This window comes from Chiloscyllium plagiosum, unplaced genomic scaffold (genome assembly GCF_037043375.1).
Source record: "Chiloscyllium plagiosum isolate Xiang-an unplaced genomic scaffold, Cpla_swu_hap1 HiC_scaffold_8, whole genome shotgun sequence".
Classification (NCBI taxonomy): domain Eukaryota; kingdom Metazoa; phylum Chordata; class Chondrichthyes; order Orectolobiformes; family Hemiscylliidae; genus Chiloscyllium; species Chiloscyllium plagiosum.
Window position 1 is genome coordinate 75,275,163 of NW_028270146.1, and position 27,243 is coordinate 75,302,405.

Consider the following 27,243-nt stretch of genomic DNA (forward strand, 5'->3'; position numbering starts at 1 on the left):
GAAGGCGGTGCTGAGTTCGATGGATTTGACTGAGACAAGGTGGGGGGAGGGGAAATGAGGAAACTGATGAAATCCGAGTTCATCCCTTGTGGTTGGAGGGTTCCTAGGCGGAAGATGAGGCGCTCTTCCTCCAACCGTCGTGTTGTTGTGGTCTGGCGATAGAGGAGTCCAAAGACCTGCATATCCTTGGTGGAGTGGGAGGGGGAGTTGAAGTGTTGAGCCACAGGGTGATTGGGTTGGTTGGTCCGGGTGTCCCAGAGGTGTTCTCTGAAACGCTCCGCAAGTAGCCGGCCTGTCTCCCCAATATATAGGAGGCCACATCGGGTGCAGAGGATGCAATAGATGATGTGTGTGGAGGTGCAGGTGAATCTGTGGCGGATATGGAAGTTTCCTTTGGGGCCTTGGAGGGAGGTGAGGGGGGAGGTGTGGGCGCAAGTCTTGCACCTCCTGCGGTTGCAGGGGAAGGTGCCGGGAGTGGAGGTTGGGTTGGTGGGGGGTGTGGATCTGATGAGGGAGTCACGGAGGGAGTGGTTTTTACAGAATGCTGATAGGGGAGGGGAGGGAAATATATCCTTGGTGGTGGGGTCCTATCGCCATCACCACGATGGCGATAGGACCCCACCACCAAGGATATATTTCCCTCCCCTCCCCTATCAGCATTCCGTAAAAACCACTCCCTCCGTGACTCCCTCGTCAGATCCACACCCCCCACCAACCCAACCTCCACTCCCGTCACCTTCCCCTGCAACCGCAGGAGGTGCAAGACTTGCACCCACACCTCCCCCCTCACCTCCCTCCAAGGCCCCAAAGGAAACTTCCATATCCACCACAGATTCACCTGCACCTCCACACACATCATCTATTGCATCCTCTGCACCCGATGTGGCCTCCTCTATATTGGGGAGACAGGCCGGCTACTTGCGGAGCGTTTCAGAGAACACCTCTGGGACACTCGGACCAACCAACCCAACCACCCTGTGGCTCAACACTTCAACTCCCCCTCCCACTCCACCAAGGATATGCAGGTCTTTGGACTCCTCCATCGCCAGACCACAACAACACGACGGTTGGAGGAAGAGCGCCTCATCTTCCGCCTAGGAACCCTCCAACCACAAGGGATGAACTCGGATTTCACCAGTTTCCTCATTCCCCCTCCCCCCACCTTGTCTCAGTCAAATCCATCGAATTCAGCACCGCCTTCCTAACCTGCAATCTTCTTCCTGACCTCTCCGCCCCCACCCCAGTCTGACCTATAACCCTCACCTTGACCTCTTTCCACCTATCACATTTCTGACGCCCCTCCCCCAAGTCCCTCCTCCCTACCTTTTATCTTAGCCTGCTGGACAAACTTTCCTCATTCCTGAAGAAGGGCTTATGCCCGAAACGTCGATTCTCCTGTTCCCTGGATGCTGCCTGACCTGCTGCGCTTTTCCAGCAACACATTTTCAGCTCTGATCTCCAGCATCTGCAGTCCTCACTTTCTCCTCAAAGAAAGTTGAACATCTGACAACGTGGTTGAGAGCTTGAGGGTATGGATTGTTATTCACATTGCATGAGTTGATTAGAAAAGGACATCTTCACCAATATTGCATCTATTGCTTCTTTGAATGGCAGCATGAATTGCATAGCCCTTCTGAAAGCATTAATATGACACAAGCCCCAAATTATGAGAGCAAATCCATTGTGATGATTTGAAAATTAGTTTGTGTTGACTTAACTGAGATGTTCATGATGATTATGTGTAGTGATCAGATAGAATTATTATATTTCTGGTCGGTGTCTCGATCGTGTGGGCCGCAGCTGGATCAGCAGGTTGTCATGTGAAGAATAGAGAAATGTTGAAGCTTCTTCCACAGAGAGCTGTTGAGACTTTACATCAAAAATATAGTATGGAAACAGGCAATTCAGCCCTACAGGTCCACACTGACCCTCTGAAGAATAACACACCCAGATCCATTCACCTACTATAATAGTCTACGTTTACCCCTAACTAATGTACCTAAGTTACACATTCCTGAACACCTATGGGAAATTTTAGCATGGCCAATTCACCTAACCAGCACATAAAGTCAGAGAGATGTACAGCATGGAAACAGACCCTTCGGTCCAACCCATCCATGCCAACCAGATATCCCAACCCAATCTAGTCCCACCTGCCAGCACTTGGCCCATATCCCTCCAAACCCTTCCTATTCATATATCCATCCAGATGCCTTTTAAATGTTGCAATTGTACCAGCCTCCACCACTTCCTCTGGCAGCTCATTCCATACACGTACCACCCTCCGTGTGAAAAAGTTACCCCATAGGTCTCTTTTATATCTTTCCCCTCTCACCCTAAACCTATGCCCTCTAGTTCTGGACTCCCCCACCCCAAGGTAAAGACTTTGCCTATTTACCCTATCCATGCCCCTCATAATTTTGTAAACCTCTATAAGTTCACCCCTCAGCCTCCGATGCTCCAGGGAAAACAGTCCCAACCTGTTCAGCCTCTCCCTTTTGCTCAAATCCTCCAACCCTGGCAACATCCTTGTAAATTTTTTCTGAACCCTTCCAAGTTTCACAACATCTTCCCGATAGGAAGGAGACCAGAATTGCACTCAATATTCCAACAGTGGCCTAACCAATGTCCTGTACAGCCGCAACATGACCTCCCAACAGCTGTACCCAATACTCTGACCAGTAAAGGAAAGCATACCAAATGCCTTCTTCACTATCCTATCTACCTGCGACTCCGCTTTCAAGGAGCTATGAGCCTGCACTCCAAGGTCTCTTTATTCAGCAACACTCCCTAGTGTATAAGTCCTGCTGAGATTTGCTTTCCAAAATGCAGCACCTCGCATTTATCTGAATTAAACTCCATCTGCCACTTCTCAGCCCATTGGCCCATCTGGCCAAGATCCTGTTGTAATCTGAGGTAACCCTCTTCGCTGTCCACTCCACCTCCAATTTTGGTGTCATCTGCAAACTTACTAACTGTACCTCTTATGCTCGCATCCAAATAATTTATGTTAATGACAAAAAGTAGAGGACCCAGCACCGATCCTTGTGGCACTCCACTGGTCACAGACCTCCTGACTGAATAACAACCCACCACCACCACCCCCTGTCTTCTACCTTTGAGCTAGTTCCGTATCCAAATGGCTAGTTCTCCCTGTATTCCATGAGATCTAACCTTACTAATCAGTCTCCCATGGGGAACCTTGTCGAACGCCTTACTGAAGTCCATATAGATCACATATACTGCTCTGCCCTCATTAATCCTCTTTGTTACTTCTTCAAAAACTCAACCAAGTTTGCGAGAAATGATTTCCCACACACAAAGCAATGTTGACTATCCCTAATCAGTCCTTGCCTTTTCTAATACATGTACATTCTGTCCCTCAGGATTCCCTCCAACAACCTGCCCACCACCAAGGTCAGACTCACTGGTCTATAGTTCCCTGGCTTGACCTTACCACCCTTCTTAAACAGTGGCACCATGTTAGTCAACCTTCAGTCTTCCGGCACCTCACCTGTGACTATCGATGATACAAATATCTCAGCAAGAGGTCTATCATCCACTTTTTTCTTTTCTTGTCAATTGGTGTATAATCCTCTGGCACAATTCCTGTTTCCAAAGAATCCTAGAAAGTTATGATTGGTGTGTTTTTTTCCTTTTTTTAATCATTGAACTTTCTTTGTATTGTGGTGTATAGCTATCGGAGCTTATACATTTTTATCTTCTATTGCAGTATTGCTGAAAAATGCAATATATTGCTGAAACATTTCATCTTGTAGTCATCCTGATAGATGCAAGAATGCTAAATTTCATATTTTTAACATTGTCATTCTATTTTCAAGTCCTTATGTGACATTGCTCTTCTCTCTAATCACCTCCAGTCTCATTATATGTTTAGATCTCTGAGATTATCTAGTTTTGGTCTCTTGAACATCCCTGATTCTAATTGGTCAGGCTTTGGTGGCTATGCCTTCAGTTGCCTAGGTGTTGAGCTCAAGAATTTTCTTCCTAAACTAATTCTGGACAAATTTATGTATCTATTAAGCATTATCATTTTTAATATTTAAATTTGATTATATTACCCCTATGGTTAATCTTAGTATGCCAAGATGTATTTAGCATCTTGCTTTAATTTCTTATCCTTATTACAATTGTTTTCTCCTGCTTTTATGTTGATCATCGATCCTGTTTCAGATTATTCTCTCCTGACCAATCTCCCTTGTGTAATGTTAGTTTACATCTCGCCTTTTTCCTCCTGAGGTCTATCCCTTTCAGGTTGGTGAGCTCCTTTGATTTGTGGCAAGCCTCTTAGTCAGCTACAACTCTCTTTGTTTCATATTCATTGTTTCCTAGTGCCGGTTGGTTATGTTAATTATCTTTGTTTCATTCCAGGCTTTTCTTTTCCAAGTTTTTGGAACGTTAAAGGCTCTATATAAACTCATTATTGTTATTAATGTAACCCACCTTTCTTTCTTCTGCGTTTTGCGCTTTTCCATTGTTTTTGGAGTTAATTTCTGAGTAAAGTTTCAGTGGGGCTATTTCATTGAGACCACAAGCTTTCTTGTCGAAAATCTGAAAAATAGCAGTGACACTTAACAATTGCTTTGGCTGATTTTTATTTATAGATTAGAATGAAGAAATAGCAGCAAGAGCACTTATGAAAATGTCACACAACTGACAGCTAAATCATTTGAAAATGAAGAATTTGTGAAGAGGCTAAATTTGTGGTTATGGTACTGGATGAGCAACCCTTGGAATAAGTACACAGACCACAGGAGTTCCAATCGCTTGAGAATTACTTTCACTTTAAACAATATGTAAATTAAAAGAAAAGAAAGTGCCTGCACGAAATATATATGTTCTTTTAACACCAACTATTTATCTAATTATTCTAGAGAGGAAATCTATTATTTTTACTTAGTCTAGTCAAAATGTGACTCCAACCCTACAGTCTGGTATCAATGTGATTGGCTCTTCACCATCCGAGGAAAGGCTGGCAGTACCAACTTGACTAGAAATAGCCATGTTCTCAGCATTTTCTTTAATTGCAATTGATAGTCTTAGATAGAAGAGGATAACATCTGCTAGAGGTTGATGGTAAAGTTGACATGATGGACTGAGTGGATGTGGCCTTGATCCCCTGCTGCAGGCAGTATTGTACTTTCAAGACGGTCCAAAGCTGGTGGAGCAAAGAATCCGTGGAATGAGCCGTAGGAGATAGACGAGCTAAACACTGAGGAACACAAGCCAAGATAGGATGCACTGGAAGAAATGACCCTGGGGCACAATTCTCATTTGGAAAAGCAACGTACTACAGGGACAGATGAATTAGAGCGAGCAAGTTGCAAATTCATGAAGAGGTGTAATACCTTCACCTTGCAGAAAAAAAGAATAATGAATGCAAATCTTACTTTTGTGAAGGCCAGAGGGGAAGAGCTGAATAATGTAAATAAGTGTGCAGTACTTCAGTGGAAAGAAAAATCATTGAAATTCTGTGCTGGTATATTGGCTTGGAGACTGAGGAAAGCTGATGAGATGAGTAACTGGCTGACCTTCAAATCTGTGGGAAATAGTGCTGGATACTTTCTAGAATGTGAAATCTGAGGTATGTGCAAAAATATGCTATGAAGGTGAAATGAAGCGCAGGCAATATGAGACACAAGACAAAACAAAGAAAAGGTCTCCTTTCTTTTACAAGGGAATTTTTTTTTTTTGCTTTGAGCCAAAGGAATGTCTGTTGGACCTTTGTGGGTTCCTTTGTGGTTGCAACCTACTTTTGACTTATAGAACTTTACAGGATAAAAGGAGGCATATCTTATCCATGCCAGCTCTCTGAAAGAGCATTCCAATTATTCAACAATGCTGCTTTTTCACCATAGTCCTGCAATTCTTCCTTTGCATATTATTACCAGTTCTGTTGCCACCATTCTGTTGCGTAGTGTATTTCAGATCGTAACACTGCACAAAAACAAGAATCATTCACCACCTCATTTTTTTGCCTGTTACCACCTTGACTCCTTTTTGAATAAACATTGAAAGAATATATTTGAATTGTACAGATTGTTTAGCTGAGCACAGAAGGTGGGTTCTTCCTTTGGAAATTTCCTCTCTTGTTGGAATATATCTATCCTGTGAACTCTGACATATCCCCTCAAATGTCAGCTGCTGCATTTCCACTGACCAATCCCAGAATTAAAGCAGAAATTGCTGGAGAGACTCAGCAGGTCTGGAAGCATCTGTTGAGAAAAAGCAAAGTTAATGTTTTCAATCCAGTGACCCTTCTTCCAAACAAAAGTTCTGAACAGATCTGAAGAAGGATCACTGGACTTGAAATGTTAACTTAGCTTTCTTTCTGCAGATGCTGCCAGACCTGCTGAGTTTCTCGAGCAATTACTGTTTTTACTTCAGGTCTCCAGCATCTGTAATTCCTCGTTTTATTCCCTTAACTTTATTTGCCACTTCATTTCGATCAGCTCTGCTCTCATGTCCTATTAATTACCCTTATTTAACTTCAAATGATCAGTCTTGAACCCATTCATCTTGTGCAAACTGAAAGTAAAATTTGATTATATTGTGATTATTTTTACCTAAGGGTGCCTTTACATTTAAGATCATTAATTAATCCTATGCAATTATACAATACCAGGGCAAGTGTAATCCTTGTCACAAGTCCAGTTGAGGTTCCCCAAACGATTAAACTGCCAAGTGGGGAGGGATGAACTGGTTGCATTTTGTTTCACTTACTCATAAACCCCTCAACTCCCCACACCTCTTCCCCTACCCACATCTCTAGTTTGTTGTAGCAAGGTTAATATAAGGAGGACCCCTTTCCTTATGGATACCGTTCTCTCAGTTCAAACATATGTTTGAAAAGGAGCCAAGGGATTCAGTATTACTTGAATTAACAAAGAGTGAGTTTATAAACTGCTTCACATAGAAATAAATACTAATGCAACACACATACACACAGATTAACAGTAAGAGGTGAGTCATAAGTATAAAAGGTTTCCTGAAAAAACAGACATACGGATCAGCTCTTGAGTTTGCAAATAGTTTTAACATTGAAGTTGTTACAGTGGAGACTACCAGGAGCATTGATGTGGAGGTGCCGGTGTTGGACTGGGATGGACAAGGTCAGAAGTCACATGACACCAGGTTATAGTCCAACAGGTTTATTTGAAATCACATGCTTTTTGAGTGCTGCCCCTTCATCAGGTGAAGTGAGGAGAGGTGCATAGGCACAGAGCTTATAATCAGTGAGATCAAAAGATCATGCACATGGTGTGAGTGGAGTGTCGATGGGCTGAATAATAAGTCTCTGCAGGTGATCAAAAATGTCAGACGGTGCGAGTAAAACGTCAACAGTTGAAAAGCAAGTGAAGGGATGACCTATAATCCAATTAATTAAGGCAGAAAGATAATTTCAAAATGTTAAAACTAAGGTAGTGATGGAGACAAACCAAATGACATTACTAATATGATAGGTAGAAGAGTGGCATGCCAAGGGTCTAACCAAAGTAACAAGTAATCCAAAACTGTACAAACTAATTAAGGTAGAGAGATCATAACAGGTTATCAAGAAGATGGTTTCAAAACGGGACAAAAAGGAAGACTTTACAAATATAGAACAGTATAGAGGGGTTACATGTAGCGTGACATGAACCCAAGGTCATGGTTGAGGCCGTCTTCATGGGTATGGAACTTGGCTATCAGTTTCTGCTCGGTGCTTCTGCGTTGTTATGTATCTTGAAGGCTGCCTTGGAGGATGCTTACCCAAGGATCAGAGGCTGGATGTTCTTGATTGCTGAAGTGTTCCCCAACTGGGAAGGAACATCCCTGCCTGGTGATTGTTGCACGGTGTCCATTCATCTGTTGTTGTAGTGTCTGCATGGTCTTGCCAATTTACCATTCCTCGGGGCATTCTTGCCCACAACATATGAATATACACCATTGGCCAAGTCACATGAGTACCTGCGGTGTATGTGGTGGGTGGTGTTCCCATGTATGATGATAGTATGCATGTCAATGATCTGGCATGCCTTGCAGAGATTGTCATGGTAGGGTTGTATGTTGTTGTGGACCATACAACCCTACAATATTGTCCTGAAGGCTGGACAGTTTGCTGTGAATGATGCTCTGTTTAAGGTTTAGCAGTTATTTGAAAGTGAGAAGTGGAGGCTGTTATCAGGCAAGACCACATTTGATATGTGGGAATTATTTAAAGACCAGCTGATAAGAGTTCAGGACTGGCATGTTCCAGCAAGGATGAAGGTCCGTGATGGCAAGATAATGGACCACTGGATAAGGAGAGAGGTTGTGATATTTGGTCAAAAGGGAAAAAAGAAGATGTGTAAGATTTAGGAAGCTAAAATCGGACAGGGCCCGTGCGGAATATAAAGAAACAGGGAATTAGGAGAGCAAGGAGGAGCCATGAAATGACCTCAAGAAGTAAGGTTAAAGAGACTCCGAAGTCATTCCATACGTACATTAAAAATGAGAGGATAACTAGGGAGAAGGTAAGACCACCCAAAGATAAAGGAGAAACTTATGTTTGGTAGCTATGAATGTGGGCAAGACCCTAAATGAGTACTTAGGGATGGTCAGTATTGCTTTGTGCAGAGCAGGTCACATTTTACTAACTTGATTGAATTTTTCGAGGAGGTGACAAAGGTGATTGAAGGTAGAACAAGTGGTGTTGTCTACATGGATCTTAGTAAGCCTTTTGACAAGGTCCTTTATGATAGGCTCAACAAGAAGGTTAAGACTTGGCTGCATGGATTCAGAATTGGCTTGTCCAAATAAGGCAGAGGATAGTGGTGGAAGGGTGCTTTTCATGCTGGAGGTCCATGACTAGTGGGATCTCTACTGTTTGTGATATATAGAAATGACTTGGATGAAAATGCAGAGATATCAAGGTCGATGGAATTGTGGATGATGTAAAAGGTTGTCAAAGGATATAAATCAGTTGCAATTATGGGCAGAGAAATGGCAGGTGAAGTTTAATCCGGGAAGTGTGAGGTGCTGCGCTTTGGGAGATCAAATGTAAGGGAAAGTATACAGTTGATGGCAGGACTCTGAACAGCATTGATATACAGAGGGATTTTGGAATTCAAGTCCATTGCTCCCTGAAAGTGGCCACGCAAGTAGATAGGGTGGTAAAGGAGGCATATGGCATGCTTGCCTTTATTGGTTGAGGAATTGAGTATAAGGGTTAGGATATCATGTTGCAGCTATGTAAGACTTTGGTTAGGCCACACTTAGAGTACTGCATTCAATTCTGGTTGCCACATTACAGGAAGGATGTGGAGGCTTTGGAGATAATGCCTAAGAGGTATATTGTGATGTTGCGTGGATTAGAGGGTATGAGCTATAAGGAGAGGCTAGAAAAACTTGGGTTGTTTTTTTCTGGAGCGTTGGAAGCTGAGGGCAGGCTGAATAGAAGTTGCATAGTTGTGTTGATGGTCAGAATCTTTTTCCCAGAGTTGAAATGTCTAAAAATAGTGGGCACATATTTTAGGTGAGAGAGGCAAGGTTCAAGGGAAATGTGAGAGGCAAGTTTTTCATACGGAGAGTGGTAGGAGTCTGGAAAGTGCTGTTATGGGTTACGGTGGAGGTACATACAATAGGGACATTTAAGGGATTTTAGATAAGTACATGAATATGAAAGGAATGGAGGGATATGGACAGCAGGCAGGCAGAAGGGGTTAGTTTAATTTGGCGTTGTATTTGTGGGCTGAGGGGCCTGTTCCAGTGTTGTACAGTTCTATGTTCTATCCTTAGTTTTGGTTAAGGTTCTGATTTCTTTCAATCGTGATTGAATTCCAGCTTTAAGGATGGGAGGTGGCACCATTGTTGTCCTGTTTCCATTTGCCTGGCTGCTATCTAGCTGACTTTGAGTACTCTGAGTGAGAGAGTCCGTCTACTTAAAAGAGGGCATTGTTATTTGACTGTGACCTTTCTAGCATGCTAACGTTTGAACACACAATAATGTTAACTCCACTAGCACATCAGTTGAAACAGGATTTTTAAACCCAATATTTGCCAATTCTACAAAGAAAGAAACATAATAGACAGAATCTTACAGAGGCATGATTAGTGTGAACATTGGCAAGGTACGTGGCAGAATCGGACAAGAAAGGCCTGTGAGACCTATCTCAACATTGGGAGCATCTCAATCCATTTTAACAAAAGGTGTGGTGAGTTTCTTGCTAGGTAATGGTGAGTTAAGGAGGACTATTGCTTGTTAAACACATCGTTATTGGAGTAACTGATCAAGGGCTTTAGCCCGAAACGTTGATTTTTCTGCTCCTCAGATGCTGTTTTTCCAGCACTACTCAAATCCTGATCTCATTAATATTCAATTTTCTATCTTCCCACATGTACCATACAGGTTAGACATCGAGAAAACTCAAATGGAAATCAGGACAGATGTGTGTGATTTCAGCTCACCATTCGCTCTGAAGGAACTCCATATTTCCTATAATTAAACTACATCTCAGGGCAAAATCCATGGTAGCGAGAAGATTTGTAACTCAGGTTGAGGTTCTGGGTGTAGGTTTGCTTGCTGAGCTGGAAGATTCATTTTTAGACGTTTATTCACCATACTAGGTAACATCTTCAGTGATCCTCTGGATGAAACACTTCTCATATTTCCTGCATTCTATTTATATGTTTGGGTTTCCTTGGGTTGGTGATGTCATTTCCTGTGGTGATGTCATTTCCTGTTCTTTTTCTCAGGGGGTCAATGGGATCCAAGTCAATGTGTTTGTTGAAACAGTTCCAGTTGGAATGCTATGCTTCTAGGAATTCTCGTGCATGTCTCTGTTTGGCTTATCCTAGAATGAATGTGTTGTCCCAGTCAAAGTGGTGTCCTTCCTTATCTGTATGTAAAAATACAGATAAGAGAGGGTCATGTTGTTTTGTGGCTCGTCGATGTTCATGTATCTTGGTGGTTAGTTTTCTGCCTGTTTGTCCAATGTAGTGTTTGTTACAGTTCTTGCACAGTATTTTGTAAATGACATTAGTTTTGCTTGTTGTCTGTAGAGGGTCCTTCAAGTTCATTAGCTGCTGTTTTAGTGTGTTGGTGGGTTTGTGGGCTGCCATGATACCAAGGAGTCTGAGTAGACTGGCAGTCATTTCCGAGATGTCTTTCTTTGATGTAGGGGAGAGTGGCTAGGGTTTCTGGATGTGTTTTGTCTGCTTGTTTGAGCAGTGCTTCGTCCAGAGGCTCACTGAAGAAGTTACCTAGTATGGTGACGAAATGTCTGAAAATGAACCTTCCAACTCAGCCAACACCCAAAATCCATGGTCTCTAGCCACACAGACTCTCATCCATGGATATTGGCATCCAGCATTTAACAACCCCTTACAATCACCATGACATCTCTCTGATAGACTGGCAGACCTCTGAGTAAGCATCGACTCACATTGCAGTATGCATCAGCAACTAGCATTGAAAAGCTGCAGCAATGATACTTTGCATACACAGACTGGCATGCAGCTCATGGATCTGACAGGGCTGCATTTCAGGGCTGCTCACTTACTCGCAGAGAACCTAACTGCACACTTGCAACATCTCCTCCTTCTTTGCTTCTTGCCTGCTTTCCATTAGAAAGCTAGTCTCTGAGTTGCTGACCAAGTAGCTATCATCGATTGTTGTGAGAAACTATCTGGTTCATTAATGTCCTTTTAAGGGAAATAAATCTGCCATTCTTACCCAATGTTATCTATACTTGACTCCAGACCAACAGCAATGATTGACTCTCACACTATTTGTCTTCTAAAATGACTTGACAAGCGTAACTTAGGGAACGCTTCACTGAGGATCTCAGCCAGTCCTGCAGGGGCCGACTGGACTTCCCAGTCACCACTCATTTTAATTCCCCTAACCACTCCCTTTCCAACATGACCATTCTTGGCCTCCTCCATTGTTACAATGAACCAAACCACAAATTGGAGGAACAACACCTCATCTTCTGCCTGGCGACTCTACAGCCCAGAGACCTAAACATTGACTTCTCCAATTTCAAATAACCTTCCTTCCCAACCCCCAACTCCCTTCCCAGCCCCTCCTACTTCCTTCTACTCCTCTCTGCCACCAACCAGATTCATTCCTCCCATTGACCAACCAGGTCGTACCCTTTGCCTGCCTTCACCAATCCCTACTTCACCACCCTGCCCCCACCACCTCCTTTATCTGCATCTCCCCCAACACTCACCTCCAGTCCTGAAGAAGGGTTATACCCAAAATGTCGACTTCTCCACTTCCTGAAGCTGCCTGGCTTGCTGCGTTCTTCCGGCCTCCTGCCTGTTTACTTTAGATTCCAGCATCTGTAGTTGTATTTGTTTCTAACCGAGCTATAGAGGTCAGCAGAAATTGGAGATGAATGACAGTTGCTGGCCACATCCCAATAAAGAATTTACTTACAAAGAAGCTTAGTGGAGCTCACGTCAACACTTGACTCTTGCACTGGAAGGTTTTGTGCTTTTGATATGAGATGGAATTCTAAACAAACTCTGTTCCACCCCAAATTTCAAACCTTTCTCTCATAGCTCAGCAGGGGAAGTGTCCAATGTCCACCTTCCCTAGCTGTCCGTATGTTGGGACTAAAGGTTCCTGAACATAAAAGTGAGAAAATTTCTTAATATCTTTGCTTCTGCTACCTTAGTTTAGTCAACTTTTAAGAGCAACAATCTTTTTCTTCCATTTTGTATTTAGTTTTGACTCACTTTGATCTGACTCACTTCATTTACTTTGAAGTTATAAATGTTTTATATGATATAATATTTTGCATTCCTCCAGAGCAATTGTTTTTTGATTTTTTTTTATTTGGAGTCTGGGGGCCCTGAACTTCCTTTGTATGATGGTAAATTGGCTCATTCTGTGCAGGAACGCTTAAAGAAATAGAACGTTTTAAATATGGTGAAGTTGGCTATGCTCATTACTAATAAGCAAGTTGGATATTAATATTGACATTTGTACTAGATACGCAGTTAAGCAGCAAGATCCAGGAATTATTCTGAGTATTGCCCTGCTCTTCCACAAGATTCTTTTTGCTGGTACTTCAGTGATAGTCTCTGCATCAAAATAAATGAAGCTGTGTTGTGTACCTATTTAACATTCCAGAAAAGAAATACGTTTGCAGTGTTTTGGTGTGATATGCTTAAATATTATCCAATAGTCTCTCTGGCTCAGGAATTTAAAGTTAACAAGCGGAGACGCATTCCTTGAGAAATCTATTTCTTGTTAGAGATGTAGTGTATCTTTTGACTTGCTATTTCATTTCTGTCTCTTAAGCCAATCTTTCTTTTTTGTCTCTTTAGAGGGTGGCATGGTGGCTCAGTGGCTAGCACTGCTGCCTCACAGTACCAGGGACTCCGGTTCAATTCCCGCCTCGGGCAACTGTCTGTGTAGAGTTTGCACGTTCTCCCCGTGTCTGCGTGGGTGTGCTCCGGTTTCCTCCCACCGTCCAAAGATGTGCAGGTTAGGTGAATTGGCCATGCTAAATTGCTCGTAGTGTTAGGTGGATTAGTCAGGGGTAAATATAGGGGGTGGGTTTCTCTTCGGAGGGTCGGTGTGGACTTGTTGGGCCGAAGGGCCTGTTTCCACACTGTAGGTAATCTAATCTATTTTGAGTTCTGTGCATGGTTTGATGTTAAATTATGGAGATAGTTTAGACTTTTGTGGCCCCAATCATTTGACAAGGGTAGTTGGTGTAAATAGCTGAAAATGTGTTGCTGGAAAAGCGCAGCAGGTCAGGCAGCATCCAAGGAACAGGAGAATCCACATTCCTTCTTCAGGAAGAAGGGCTTATGCCCGAAACGTCGATTCTCCTGTTCCTTGGATGCTGCCTGACCTGCTGCGCTTTTCCAGCAACACATTATGAGCTCTGATCTCCAGCATCTGCAGTCCTCACTTTCTCCTAGTTGGTGTAAGTAGCATTACAGAGATTCAGTTGGGAAACCAACAAGTCTTGGTTTTTCCTCTTCTTATTTTTTCACTAGCAACCCTGCCAGAAGTTCAATCACATGAACAGGCTTGGCATCTAGTCAACTGAATGCACTTCACAGCAAGTTCCAGCCCCAGTTATGAAGACTGCAGCAGGTGTGAACCAGGGGCACTGGCGTGAGGGGAGCGTGGAATGGGGGATGCAGAAGTGTTGTTGAAGGGAGATGACGTGATTGGGGGTACACTTTTCATTGTGAAAATCACTTCGCAGAGAATAAAGGCAGAGAATTATTTCAGTATGACAGTTGAATATAATGTATGGTGAAAGATATACACTTAAATCTCAGTATCTCAGTGAGATACTGAGATTTAAGTGACAATATCTCAGTATCTGCAGTAAATTTATTTTCTCTTAGGTTTATAAGGAGAACGTGTAGTAATAAAACCAATTTATGAATCTATTGGGATGCAAACTTATCATATTGTATTATCTGTTTATCCATGGTTTGGCTAAGCATTCTAGCACACTCATCTCATTGCACCATATTATTTTGTCAGAAGAAAAGAAACATTTACAATATAGATATAGTTCATTATTTTCTTTAAAAAAATGATTTTTTTCTTCTTTAGTTTCCCACAGGGACCATGTTCTAGGAAGGAGAATGGCTAGTGACTAGCAATCATCTTTAGCATTGCTGTGGAGAAATCATCAAAACGGTGGGTGTAGGGGTTATGGGCTCTTGAAGTGGTTCCATCATTCAGTAGGACCATGGCTGAATTTGTATATCAGCTCCACTTTCCCACCCTATCCCCTTATCCCTTGATTTGGAGGTGCTGGTGTTGGACAGGGGTGTAGAAAGTTAAAAATCACACAACACCAGGTTAGAGTTTATTTGGAAGCACTAGCTTTTGAGACGCTGCCTCTTCATCAGGCCCCTGATGAAGGAGCAGCACTTCAAAAGCTAGTGCTTTCAAATAAACCTGTTGGACTCTAACGTGGTGTTGAATGATTTTTAACTTAACCCATAGCCCTTGATTCCCCTATTGTTCAATATTTCGGCTACCTCTGTTTTGAATTGGCTTTCGATCTGAATGTCTGCAGCTCCATGATGGGACATATAATTGCAGGGATTCACAAACCTCTAAATGAAGGGATCTCCCTCTTTTCAGTTTTAAATAGCCAGGTTCAAAGGGAACAGTGTATAAAAGTTGGCAGGTTTTGCAAAACTATACAAGGCACTAGTCAGATCACAGCTGGGATGCTGTGAACAATTTTGGGACATCTTATCTACTAGCATTGGAGGCAGTTTAGAGATGGTACATTAGGCTGATCTCAGATATGAAGAGAAGTTGAGTAGATTAGGTCTTTACTCAATGGAATATAGAAGAAGGAGAGGTGATCCTATTGAAACATACACGATTCCTAGGGGACTTTACTGGATAGATGCAGAAAGTTTGTTTTTGCTTGTGAGACAGACTCAGACCAGACAGCATAATCTTAGATTAAAGAGTCACACATTTAAGACAGAGATGACGAAGAATTTCTTCTCTCAGAGGGTTGTGAATCTGTAGAATTCTTTACCACAGAGGACTGTTAAAGCTTGATCATTGAGTATGTTCAAGGCTTGAGAGACAGGTTTTTAGTCAATAAGGGAATCAAGGGTTACAGGGAAGTGGCAGTAAAGTGGAATTGAGGATTATCAAATGAGCTATAATCCCATTGACAGGCAGAGAAGACTTGATGGGTAGAATGGCCTAGTTCTGCTTCTGCATCTTATGGTTTTACGGTCCCAAGTCTTGAGACCATGATCCTTAACACTAGGTTCCCCAAGCAGGGGAAGGACCTTTCAGCATCTACTCTGTCAACCCATCTAGGTTTTTTATGTGTTGCAATGGGATCACTTAAGTCATTAATATTTTGGTCAGGAAGAACATCATGCCAAAATTTGCAAACATGTTTCAAATTAAAGCAATTTCTAGTCTTTGAAGTACATTTCATTTGAGGAATGGATTTTGTGATCTCATTTGGAAGGCTTACCTCTGTTACATTGGACTGGAGTATCGAGAGTACTTATGTAAATTGATAGCGCGATATCAAAGATTGTCTCTGTAAATTGGGATTGGAAGGTGCTTCTCAATCCTAAAGTCAGAAATTTTACCTATGGATTTTACACAATGGATATTTATAGAGTTATTACCAACTACAGATATAACTGGTTTTTGAAGCAGTGCATTGCCAGTTGAGATTATGTCACACAGAATTTTCAAAAATCCAAACATTGGGAGGTCAATATGTTTGCATTAAGTTGCTTCATAGACCTTTCTGTCACTGTCTTACCTGTTGTGATTTGTCAGGCTTGTATTGTGATGAATTCTCCAATTTGAATTTCCAGAACCCTGTAATTGTCAAAATGTCAGTCAGTTCAATTTATTGAGGATTTCTAGCAGTAAAAAAAAACCTCCTGCAAATGCTACTAATGTCCTGCTAGGATATCCATCCAAATAATCAATGAACAAGTTGGTAATTTCAAACCAAAATTTGTCAATGTGCAAATGTTTATAAAGCAGGGGTATGTGTGGACAAAACAATTTGAGTTACAATGTGCCTTTGTTGAAGCTTATCCACTGCAGAATGTATCTCAATCTGTTAGAAAAGGCCAATTAAACTGTTATATTGATTCAGCTTTAACACTCCATTCCACACAACTAAGTAGTGGTCAGAGTAATATGAACCTCTGGTCCTGCAAACGCCTGCAAGCCAAACGCTGCTGGTCTGTATTGAGCAGTTTTCTTAAATTGACATGATGGTTTTCCTCAACCTCTCATTTTATCTTTTACAACATTACGATTTAATGCTAAGACATTTCCCAGGGTTACCAACAGTTAGCAGTCCCAGTCAGCACCATCATTGGTCTGCATACGTCCACCCTGAATTTAACCCCTGCTATGTAATTCTAAAGCTGCAAGTGCTTCTTTAACATTCGGGTCACTACTGTTTACTTTTCTTCTTTATGTCTTGTACACTGAATACAAATCAAATCTGACAATGAAGCCCAGATTAGATTCAACTCAGGGTAACAATGACAGCTACTTAACTCCAGGCGCAATTATGGTCCTTTACAAATGTACAGATGTACAATTAAAGAGAAGCTATTTGCATTGTGAAATGTGTGTGAACTGCACTGTATATTCTGGAAAGAATTTTGGCTTTTCTTGCATTTAATTAGTAGACATGAAGCTACCAATTTATCTGCTGGCTCTTGTTTATTATTGTGGTTAAATTAAAAGGGCAAGTACTATTATTTATGTTTGCATCAGATAGGGCCAAAACTTCCATGCCATGGAGCTTATTAATGTTTCTGGGTAACAGAGTAGTGTCTGTTTTTACCCAATCCTTCATTTCAATCTTCTCAGAAACCTGAACACATACACCAGCCGGTTTCTACCCTACTGTTGTTAGAATAGCGAATAGACTCACAAACTCTTAACATTCGCCTGTACCTGTGTTTTTGTTTTTGCTGCTGTTTACCTATCATTTAATTATCTATGCTATTTAACTCTGTGATCTGCCTGTGTTGCTTGTAAGACATAGCTTTTCACTGTGCCTCGGTACATGTGACAATAAATTCAAGTCAATTCCCAGAAACACATTTAATCGTCATTGGCAATCTTATTTCACTCAACTCCATTTTTCTTTTGTTGAATAAGTTATTGTGGAATTTAGTTTATGTGTCAAACCTCAAATATTTAAAAATGAGACAGGATTGGTTTCTTTTTGGATTGTAATGCCTAGAATGTGATTCAAAGGAAACTTGCTGGAGATGATTCGGTAACTGTGAGGAAAAGTTGTGCAATTTTTCCCAAGGTTTTGAATCTGCATCCATCTACCATTATCCCCAACCATCAACCTCTGCCTTGCACAATCTGCTTGCCAGGTGAAAAGAGCTGGCTGAACTAAAACTGTGGCTGCCAGGTTCTTCTGGTTGTGGTGGAATTCCCTTAGTCTCACATTTTCTTGTGCTATTGGTCTTTGCCAAATTCTTCCATGTTGTACAATAAAAATATAATATAAGATGTAGGAGCAGAAAGAGGTTATTCATTCCAAGGGGGTCTGCTCTGCCTTTCAATGAGATCTTGGCTGATCAGATTAGATTCATTACAGTATGAAAGCAAGCCTTTCGGCCCAACAAGTCCACACCAACCCTCCCAGACCCTTTCCACTACCCTGCCTTACATTTACCCTTTACGAATACACCTATTACTATGGGCAATTCAGCATGGCCAATTCACCTGACCTGCACATCTTTGGATTGTGGAGGGAACCAGAGGAAACCCATGCAGACATAGGGAGAGTGTGCAAATTCCACACAGACAGTTGCCCGAGGCAGGAATCGAACCTGGATCCCTGGGACTGTGAAGCAGCAGTGCGAGCCACTGAGCCACTGTGCTGTCCCAATTCCACTTTCCTGCCTTTTCCCTATAACTCCTGATTCCCTTACTGATCAAAAATCTATCTATCTCAGCCTTGAATATTCATAATGACTCAGCATCAACAGCTTTCAGCGGCTAATAATTCCAAAGGTTCATTATCCTCTGAGAGAAGAAATTCCTCTCAATTTCTGTCTTAAATGGAGATTATGCCCTCTGATTCTGGACTATCCCACAGGAGGAAATGACATTTCTGGCCAAGTCAAGTCAGATCGCCTAAGAATGTTCTCCGTTTCAATAAGGTTGCCACTTATTCTGCTAAATTCCAATGACCAAGGCCCTATCTACTCAACCTCTCTTCATAAGATGGTTCCTCCATACTTGGAATGAGCCGAGTGAAGCTTCAGCCAATAATATTAGCAGTGAACATCTCAGCCAATATCAATATAATCTTGACTGGAGCTGAAATGATATTCAGGTTGAATGGGTAGAAAGCATTTGCACGTTGATTACTCTATGACTCTATAACTCTATGACCGTGGCTGTGTCAGTGACTGAAACTTTCTTCATTTCCAGTTGAAGAGTGTTGTCGAATGAGTTTCATGGTACGTGGTCTGTCTTGGCCTCGAGTGACTTTTCTCCAGCAATCTTCCGCTCGCTATCTCATTAATCATGCAACCAGATTCTCTGGTGGAACAGCGTGGCTGGATGGACCAAATCATTTGTCACTCCTGGGGCTGTTTTTGGTTTTTATGCCTCTGATGCCATATTTAAAGCCCAACTGCGCACCATTTCAGATGATAGGGCAGGAACCAGCCCCTCTCATGGTAGCGCTCGGCCGCTATTACTGTACACATGGCCCAGAGCAAAAGAAAGCTCATCCCCTGCTTTGAGGAGAAAATGTGTTGCTGGAAAACGCAGCAGGTCAGGCAGCATCCAGGGAACAGGAGAATCGACGTTTCGGGCATAAGCCCTTCTTCGGGCATAAGCCTGACCTGCTGCGCTTTTCCAGCAACACATTTTCAGCTCTGATCTCCAGCATCTGCAGACCTCACTTTCTTCCCTGCTTTGAGGACACAGACCTAGAGGTACTGAAGGACACAGTGATTGAGGGGAAGGCAGTGAAAGGATTCCACTCCATTGGGCACAGTCACTCTGGATCCAGCTGAGGTCAGTATTATGTTCTGGGTAAAAATAAAACACTAATAGTGAGGAAGAGTATCTGTGATCCTCTGCAAAGTTATCACCCCCATCTCTGCTCTGCTGAGCCAGCATTCACACAGACTCTGCCACTGCATATACATCTCACCAAGATTCATGGTCTACACTTCTCTGTATTGTAGGCATCATTTCACTCAATGGTTTCCACCCACCTCAATGTCCCAAACGACTAATTGTTCCTGTTCTGAGCTTTCAAAAACTCTCTCTGGGAGCACTTTACTATCACTCCTGTACATGAGTATGTTTGACTCTTCCATCCACTCCTATCAACCTCGACACCTCCCTTGGTCTCATTGCAGGAAAAAACTAGCACAGACCCAGAGCTAGTTCTCAGCAGCAGTCCTACTGTCTTACCTGTAATTCCTGAATAACTTGCTCTCGGAGGCCAGCAGCCTGCAAGTCAATGCTGAAGTTCATGAGCATGGTCTAAGAAAGCACTGTTAAATAAACTGAAACTGGCTGCCTCAGTTTGAGCTGTAAAGTGAATCAGTGCTAAGAAAGCAAGTTAAGAAATTTAATTTGCATGTGTCCAAGTTAGCACAAAAGTATCCTAAAGAGGTGCATGAGGTGTGTGTCTATACCTTAGAGCAATAATAACCTGGTAGAAACATACAGGTCCCAGGTGTCCCTGACAACAAAGGGTTGAGATGGTGTGAGATTTGGTCCTCTAAGAAGAGTGTCAATGTGGTGGAGGTTGGTGGTTTGCCAATGGCATTTGGCGAGGGAAGAGAGGACAGGTTCTTTGCCTGTAACTCCACCTTACATGAGTACAGGGGCATCAATGCCTTGCTGCAGTTGGAAGAACCTTGATGAGAACACATCTGGAGAATTGTGTACAGCTTTGGTCTCCTTATCTGAGGAAGGATGTTCTTGCTTTGGAGGGAGTGCAACAAAGATTTCCCACACTGATTTCCGGGATTGCAGGACTAATATTTGAGATACTGTATCAGTTAGAACTATGTTCACTGGAGTTTAGAAGAATGAAGGAGTTCTCACAGAAACTTTTAAATTTCTAATAGGACTAGATAGAGCAAATGCAGGAAGGATGCTCTCAATGACTGTGGAATCCAGAACAAGGAGTCACAGTCTAATGATGCAGGGTCGTCCATTTAGGACTGAAATCAGGAAAAAAAATGTTCTCACACAGTGGTGATTCGATGAAATTCTCTGCTACTGAAAACATTTGAGGCAAAAACATTGTAAGTTTTCAAGAAGAAATTAAATATAGTCCTTTGGGCTAAAGGGATCAGAAGGTATGGAAAGAAAGTAGGAGCAGGCTATTGAGTTGGAGCATGGTGGAGCATGCTGAAAAGGCTAAGTAGTCTCCTGCTGCTTAAAATTTTCCATGTTTTTAGGACCATAATTTCAACTATAGGTAACAGAGAAAGAAATTCAATATAACAAAGACTCTATAGTCTTGAAATGGTTGGATTTCCGAAAGTTCATGGTTTGATTGTATGCTTAATGAAAAATGTATGCTTGTACACTAATGACCCACAAAGACTTTTTATTTTGTTTACTACCGTTCAAAAGACATAGGTTTGGTTTGAGGAATATTTGATACATAACTGATTTATATGTCCTCTCTCTAGCACCGAGAGAGCATTAAAACTCTCAGTGCTTTTACCAAACACAGAATTTCATATATAACAGGAATGCTGTGATTATAAGAATAGACCAGTATTCATCTTCCAATAAAGCTCATTGCCAGGATTATGACTGTGTATCGTATACACCACCATTTCACCTTTCAGTGAGGTACTCACTCAGTGTAGTTGAAGATAGAGCAAGACATTGCTGAGAAACTTGAGGATGTGACACCAGAAGAACACTTATCAGTCACAAAAGCCTTGTGGTAGATACTTGTGAAGAGTGCCTGTTGCTTAATAAATCCTGTTTCACACCCTACACCCCCATCACTGCCAGTATTGAGATTTGTATGACCATTCTATTCCTCTGAACAGTTCACATCTTTCTCACAACCGTAGAAATCAGCATGTGCTCCTAGCTCTAGTGTCGCCATATTTTCTTACCTTTGATCTAGCTGCTTCTCATCTTGAATATTTGTGTTTTACTTCATGCTTCTTGAAACATCCCCTTGACGCTGGATTTTGCAGGTTGACTGGCCGTTGTTCCTGATCCATTAGAGTAAACCATTGCAGGTGAGAAATTGACGTTGAATTTCAAAAATATTCCTTCACCATGACTTGTGCTGAAAGCATGTAAAGATGTAAGTGGAATACATGATAGGACATATAAAAAGACCTTGTGAGTATTTTATTCAGTATGAGGGCAGCTATTCCACTACCTTGAAATTGGAGAACTCGCATTATCTTTGCACAGGATGGGGTGAAACAGATTGAGGTCCATTTGTGCCAAGTTGGCTGTCCATCAAGCTGCCCTGGACTTTCTAAGGTTTTCCCACAAACCTTTGCTGCTGTTTCTTTAATGGGTATTAACAAATAACAAGGGAAGAGCACCTCAGATAGTAACAACCTTGCATCATTTTAATAGATGACTACAGGTTAGAGAGACTGTGAAATGTGATGAATATGCATAATAGGTATTACGCTTTTGCGGAGTGGCTTTTAAATAGAGGCTAGTTTTGGTCAGTTTTATGAAGATAAATTTCTGTTTTGAAACCAGTCATAAAGTAACTTGGACAGTTACCAAAATATATCACTTCTAAGATGGCACGTGCCTTCACTCAATTGCGTGGCAGAACCCCAGTGGATTTAGCGGATTAAATCTTTATGCTGATGAGTTTATGCGATTGAGTAAATATATTAAAGCAGTTAGCTTAGTCTTGACTTCAGGATCAAAGTTTCAAGTTCACAGTGCATAAGAGCTCAGTTTAGTTCAGAAGATAATCATTTTTCCAAGTTTGTCAGTTCAAGGGAACCAGTCATCTCAGTGTAAGTGGTTTCCAGTCTGTTGAGCTTCCACACTGGGAAAGCTAGTATTAGAGTTATTAGAGCTGAAAACATTCGGGCTGTTGGAAGTGTAAAAGTTTCATGTCTGGGGACTCGGAAAGGAATCATAAAAATTTTCTCTGCAGTCAGAAAAAAAAGAAACCAAGAAGTTCAGTTAAGTAAAGATTTAGAAAAGTTGAGATAAGAGTAATATTTGTGTTAAGATCTTTCTACTCTTCCACATATTTCTGTAATAAACTTATGCTCTGTTGTTAAAGGATATTATTAGCCCCATATGCAAATGTTTCAGTGATCAACCACCACTTTAACCAACTGCAAAAATTAACCAAATGATCTATCAATCAAGTTTCATTCTGAAATCTGATTTGTTTGGAATTACCATCAACAGGAATCTTAGCACAAGGGTCTCATGCAGTAAGTATCTTCCCAATGATGTTATTGCTGAAGTTGAATTAGATTTTGCATGTATACTAAAATTCCATGACAGACATGGTTTAAATGAAGGTGAGGGCAGAGGAGCCAAAATTATAACATCCTCAATCATTTATGTACCTTGTGTATCCTTCTATATATCTAAGAAAGGCACTGCAGCACAAATGTGTGTGTGTGTGTGTTAAATGCAATGGCTTTTCATTAAACAAATGAAAAAGAAAAATGACCATATACGTTATTACTTAAATATCAAAGAATTTTACCATAGCTTAATTTTCTGCACATGTATACATGCATAAGGATCTTCTGAATTTGTGTTCTGTGCATTTAATATGTAATTTTTTTTTCATTATATTTGTAAACAAATGCTTAGCTTGGTTCATTAGAAAACTGATGGTCAGGTTATTTGTTTTTGTTGGAGGTTTTATTTCAGCCTGTTAAGTAAGCCTGATTTTATGTTAGTATGTGGGATCAGTGTCCTTTTCATAAATTCTCTTCAAGTGTATCAATGTGTTCTATCAATCAAATTTATAATTCACCAAAGATTTTTGTGGTTTTCTTTGATGTAATAAGTGGGTATATACATTTAGTGCGAAAACAGTAATAATGTATTGGTTTGCTTATAAGAATTGTGATCTTTTAAGTATGATTTTCCATTGTTAAAGGAACAAACCACAAAGATTTTTCTATCTCTGACCTTCAAAGCTTCAGAGCAAGAATGAACCATTAAACATTCGGTGCTCCCTTATCGTACATTGAGTGTATCAGTATAATAGTGAATAATTGATGGAGTTGCTTAAATCATTTATTTGCTTTGGGTGAGCTTTGACATAATGGTTTACTCATCGTCTGGTTGTAATTTTGACTCAGGCATTTAAAAAACTGTTTGTCTTATTGAACAATGAGTCAGATGAGTTGTATGCGATTGTAGGTTGATTTCATTTGGGCTTCAGTCTAGATTCTGAAACCTAAGTGTATTATAAACGCTTACACTTTCGAAATAAGCCTGTGTGGCACGTTTTAAGAAAAAAAAGTATATTTTACAGTAGAAAGGAAGACTTTATCTACAATAAATGAAAATAAACATTGAAAACTAAAACTTAAGCACAACTTTTTCCAGTGCCAATTCTCTGGAGTGTTTTTGATATATTTCTTTTTACTCTCTAAATCATATCTTTGTCTTTATTTTTGAATTTATTCAGTTTTTGTTTCTTTGGTTGGGAAGATGACATAACAAAGGCTTTTGGCTGCTCACCTAGTCACCTTTGATATTCAGAAGCTTGAATACTGCAAGGTGTTGTAAGTCACCAACTAAATTCCAATGTTCACCACTTTGCCCTTTCCAAAGCATTGCAGGCGAGGTAAGCAATTAACTCTCGAGGTGTGGGTGACAAGGCAAAGAACGAAAGGGAACCAGTACTGGACCTCACTACGTGGGGCTGAGGTCTCCCATTTTTAGTTAAACTGTTTTGTCGAGTGAGATTAATGGTGCTTGGTCTGCTTTGGCTCAGTGATTTTTATTTCCTCACATTATTCTCCTCTTTACCTCAATAATTCTACAACTGGGCTGTTCACCTCCTTTCTGAGGAATCACGTGGCAGGAGAAACGAGAATGCTCACCACTGCCAGAACTTTGTGGCAGTCACACTGCTGGTGTCCACATGTACAGCTCAGCTGCATATCACCCCTTGTGCAGCAGATCTGGAATTGTCCCTTGCACTGTTGCGCTCCATTATGAACATTCAGGAAATGACCCAAAGAGAAAAGCTCACTCCATTTCACAGATAGGGACTAGAAGGGGTGGTGGAAAATTACAATATTTCTTTTCCCCTGCTGGCCATCAAAGTAGACCACATCACCAGGCCGAACCAGCCTGCATCTGTGAACGACTTGGGTTAGTGCTGTGTCCTCGTTTAAAAGGAATGATCAGAAGTGCAGGGAGAAGGTCAGTTACCATTTATGCTTTGTAAGGATAAATGCCACCAACTTCTCAATATTATCTGAAACTCACAGGACCAACCCTCTCTTTCTAACGCTACCATGGTACATGCATCTAGCCAAGACACATGTACTACAACTCACAAGTATTGTACATATCATGTTTACTCAAAGGGTCTCACCCACTTCATCCTCCCAACTACTGATCTTGCCTGAACTCTATGCATCCTCGGATCACCTTGCTCCCTGTCCTGCCATTCTATCATCTCTAACTTCTTTTCCATCCTCTCCCATTGTATTCAAAACCTCCCTTTGTCAGATGCAGGAGAAACTGGCCAACTCCAGGAAAAGCTGCTCCACTCCAGACTGACATCTCCACACCATCCTGAATGTCGCATTTATAATCCCACTTGACCTGCAGGACTGACTGGAGCCCACTCCCTGGACTCTGGTAGGACCAAGTACCTGACTGACCCAGGCCAATGTCTTAGACTAGGATTGAATAAGCTCCTTGACTAAATGTGGCAGCACCTCCTGATTGAGTGTAGTTCTCCTTGACCCCAATAAGCACTGCTTGTTTTTGACATCGAGACATGGGCATTTGCTTGAAATCCAGACAGTATGTTTGCAGTATAATCTGCTGGTACATGTGAAAGACATTGATAGAGCATGATGCCATACAGTGACATGTCCACCCTCTTGACTGTTCAGAGCTCTGGACAGTGACCAACAACTGGCCTCTCCCCCTAGGCTAGAAGACAACTGTAGATTGCAGAGGTTGGTATCCTCCAAGCAAGCATAAAGCGAGTGAATGGTAAGAAATAACCTTAAGCACCATAAGATGCATCCTGTTTAGCTGCAGATGCATGTATGTCCCTGCATGTAAAACAACCTCCCTGACCTCTGTGAACTCCTAAAAGGCTGACGTGGTGTCAGAGTTTGATCAAGAGCTGGTGTGATGATTAGTGAGGCTACTGGTTTGTCCAAGTCAACCTGCATGGACAAAGGGTGACCGAAGGTGTTTGGATAATGATTGTGACACCTAACTGGCTAGCTACCGCCATCAGGCACCCACTCTGATTTACATTTACACTACAAGAATTTATGCTGTCCAGTTTCTTGAGGAAGGAGGGAAAGTTGGGAAATGGCATAGACATTATGCAAGTTGGGTTGATAATGAGATGCAATTACAAGAAATAAGGTAGTCACTGCTCGTTAGCAAGTTTCTAAAGTTTAAGAGAAAAATTGGAAATATTGGAACTCCAAGTTCTGATTTGTTTTTCAGTTTCACCATATTTTCTCATTACTTGTACCATTGGCTATACTGTTCCAGGGAAGGGAAATCCTTTCCTTTTGAGGTCTAGTCTTCTGATACTTCAGTGTTTGGACTATAATATTGTTAACCTTCCTTGATTAGGGAAATGTATTAAGTCGTATCCTAACCTATGGAAAAAAAATGATTGACAACAATTGAGGCAATTCTATTAATAGTGACATCATTTTACAGTTGAAAGTTTCCAACAACAATTGGATAATACTTTCTCCTTCCATATTATATTTGCTAAAACAACTGGTTTACAATGCTTTTTGTGTTAAATAATGTTAGCACTGTACAAGTGGTACTTAGTTTTCCTTCATTTTCTAGCTGGAAAACAAATGCAACTTTATTTAAAAGTCACTAGTCTTAAGTAGTTCCGTTCCTTGTACACATGTATTGGCTTTTATACAGTTCTTTACATTTTTATCAGGATTTGGTCATGTCTTTTGAAGCTACTTGCTACGCATGGAGGCTCAGCAAAATTGCATTTGATTGTACCTCATTGAAAAGTAACTCAAATACCTGTAACGTCTGGTTCAATTGAGTTATCGCATTTGGGGAAATGTTTTACGGTGAAATAGATATTAAATTGGGACACTTGAGAAAAGGAGTTAATAAAGATGACCGAGTTATTCCTTTAACGTGCCAAAAAGTATTTATAGTGAATTACTTAGAATAGGGGAAAAAAAACTAATTTGTTATTTATAATTAAGAACAAATCCTGTTGTGGTTCCAAATACTTACACAGTTCTGAATTCATGGGCAAAGATAGGATTTCATTACCTGAAATGCTATTAATATCATAGAGGCAAAAATTTAAATCAAGGGTTGCTGGATACTTTGTTTAAATTGTCCAAGGATTAACAGCCAATGGATTGATTGTGTCTGAAATATCCTCTTTAATGAGATGAATTAGATATCAACTGGATCAGGTTTTTTCAACTGCTGTACATTGAACTTCATTGCTCTCTTTATAAGCTTCCAGTGATGAGCCCTGTTCATTAATAGCTGCATGTTCTATATGT

General features: G+C 41.2%; 2 long non-coding RNA genes across 8 annotated transcripts in view; one reads left to right on the forward strand and one right to left on the reverse strand.

Annotated features, from left to right (window-relative positions):
- Positions 1 to 27,243, reverse strand: part of LOC122553721 (uncharacterized) — a 324,639-nt gene that overhangs the window by 29,653 nt on the left and 267,743 nt on the right. For all 4 annotated transcript variants that reach the window (XR_015757931.1, XR_015757933.1, XR_015757932.1 and 1 more), the window contains 4 exons: positions 21,631 to 21,809; positions 16,287 to 16,345; positions 12,219 to 12,357; positions 4,465 to 4,572 (listed from right to left, as the gene is read on the reverse strand). This is a non-coding gene — a long non-coding RNA (uncharacterized LOC122553721). The remainder of the gene's footprint in view (positions 1 to 4,464; positions 4,573 to 12,218; positions 12,358 to 16,286; positions 16,346 to 21,630; positions 21,810 to 27,243) is intronic.
- Positions 22,359 to 27,243, forward strand: part of LOC122553722 (uncharacterized) — a 171,733-nt gene continuing 166,848 nt past the window's right edge. For all 4 annotated transcript variants that reach the window (XR_015757935.1, XR_015757936.1, XR_015757937.1 and 1 more), the window contains exon 1: positions 22,359 to 22,944. This is a non-coding gene — a long non-coding RNA (uncharacterized LOC122553722). The remainder of the gene's footprint in view (positions 22,945 to 27,243) is intronic.